Below are 2,631 nucleotides of genomic sequence, written 5' to 3'. Positions count from 1 at the left end.
ATTAAACACCACCCTTACGTACTTATTGTATACTCATACAACCTCTTGATTTTTGATATTTATAATTTAGTGCAATATTACCTCTAGTCACTGCACCATTTATTTATAAACCTTATCATGTATATTAGGCAACACCGCGTCTAGTCATAAGTCAATAAGAGAAAATCGCAATTTATAACAATTAGTTACACACTTATCTAACTGCATGTATGTGCGAACATCGAATTATTATATTAAATATTATATTTAAAACACTATAAATGTTCTGTTAAAAAATAAAAAAATAAATAATTGTTTTTTTATTGTTGTTCACATTTTCCTATTGAATTTTAGTTTATTAACGGAGATGGATGAAGACATACTCCTGACTTTTCAAAAGAACTGCTAAATTGGTTGTTCTTTGACTGTGGTGAGCGCAAAGGGGGGAGAAAGAACAGTTTATTGTCGTATATCTTAAATGAAAATTTAAAAAATAAATGTGGCTGTCGAAAACCGCTATATTAGAGTCCCTATTCCGTAGATAACTTGAGTAAGTGTATTCTATGTATAAAAATCCGCTGAATCCGAAAATCATTGTTTCCCTGGCCAAAAACTTCCGAAACATATAAATTGTTATAAACAACAAACGAAGAAAAAAGGGGAAAATGTTTTTTTCTCATTTGACTTCAATTATCTCGTTTACTATTGCTCTGAGGAAATCGAGTTTTTCATAAGATATATAGGTTTCGAACCTTCATTTTCAAATGTAATTGTTTTTTATGGAAAAATTTAACAATTTGTTATTACCACAAACAACGTTATTACTAAGTAAAATTCTAATGATCTTTTTGAAAATTCGTATTTGGTCACTTCTTTTGATAACAAAACAATATGACAAACCCGATCACCGTCAGTTTTATTTCCTACCTTTTAAGCTAGGAGAAAGGAAAACGAAATTTGACATTTTCATATTTGTGGTCATATCTCAGTTATTTTAAAGAATTTTCAAAATGCCAATTCCTTTTTTTAAGTCACAAAAGATTACTTTGCCCCCATTTAACCTACACTGTATCTCTCACCGTTACGGAGATCCCAATGGTGACTGGTGAGTCACGAATTTAAACCATTTTGAATGATAAGAAGTATGTATTTCATTTAATATTATATTATTATTGTTACCTACAGGGCCAGTTTTTTATGTTACCGTTAATCCCGTCCACCAGATTATCTATCAGACAAATTTAACTGACCCCTAAAAAACCAGAACAGAATCTATATTTTTGGCGCTCAACCCTTAAAAATATGGAGATTACCCGATCCAAATATGAAATGAATATATAAACACAGAAACAAATTTTATTCTAATTTATTATCCATCAATAAATCTACAACTCAACTAAATATAGACTCATTTCCACACCACCCATGAGGTAGAGTTAACGGCGCGTTTTTTTTAACGTGGTATCCCCAGTAGGCCTAATCCACATCCTGGCATAAATCAAAACCACACACAAAATGTACGCCGCGGGCCCAAGTACCAAGACACTTTCTTATAGGTTACACTAACCAACTTCTCCTGACCGCTGGGCTTTAATTTTATGAAAAAGCCCTGCTTTTTTCAAAGGTGATTTGTAGTAACCTAATAATACAGCCTGTTTCTGTATAAGCTATAATACTTTTTTTTAATGTCTCCAAGTGTAGTTACATGGAAATAAATCAAATAAGTTTCCATTCTCCCATGCTATGACCTTAGATTATGCAAAAAATCTCAAATAGTGTCTTCCTACAACCACACAGGTTGTGTTTTGGACAACTTTTGTATTTTTTTGGGTCACAGTTATTCTAATTTCTCTATCTACAGTTATTATCATTGAATATCGACCTGATAAATATTGAAATTAGCTCAAACTCGGTAACAATGCGATATAAAAATAAACCGCAATGCAGCATCCGTTTCGATTTTTAATACCATGGGACTATCACATCCCCTTGCAGTTTGTCGGTTTGCGAAACGTCTTCTTAAAAATACAATTACATTAAGCACGAACTTTAAAATTTCTTCACTATCCTATGTAGGGAATTCGAGCAGTGCTATACTATTATACACAATTGTACATACTTTCAATGCATCTCATACACACATTTAGATTTAAGTGAATTGAAAAGTTTAAAAAAGGTACAAAGCAAAAGGTACAGCAGCGTACAAAATTAATGAACCTGATATACCTACTCCAAATCAGCACATATGATCAAATTTTGCTACCTCAATTGAAATTATTATAACAAAAATTTAAAAGTTGGGAAACTTTCAATTGGACATATGTTTTCTGTGTTAGTAAATATTCCTTAAATTAATAAGAAAAAGTGTTTTCTCGAGAAATTTTGGTGCAGTCGATTTTTGGTAAAAAAGGAAGGTTACACTGCCTTTTTTTGAGCCCCGAAAAGAAAATTGTCTCAGATCGACCCGGAAAAAAATTTTCTTATATAATGTGGCCTGTAGAATCCATAATTTCAAACAGTTCCAAGATTGGGCTACTAGTTCAAAAGTTACAGCCCTTTGAATTTTCTTTCGAAATTGGTTTCTAGTCTATAAACTTTTGATTGAGAAGTCCGATTGAAAAAGTACGAATTGTTTTGGATTCTACGCACCAA

Source organism: Photinus pyralis, unplaced genomic scaffold (assembly GCF_008802855.1).
Source record: "Photinus pyralis isolate 1611_PpyrPB1 unplaced genomic scaffold, Ppyr1.3 Ppyr1.4_LG5, whole genome shotgun sequence".
Classification (NCBI taxonomy): Eukaryota; Metazoa; Arthropoda; class Insecta; order Coleoptera; family Lampyridae; genus Photinus; species Photinus pyralis.
This window is presented reverse-complemented; position numbering follows the sequence as displayed.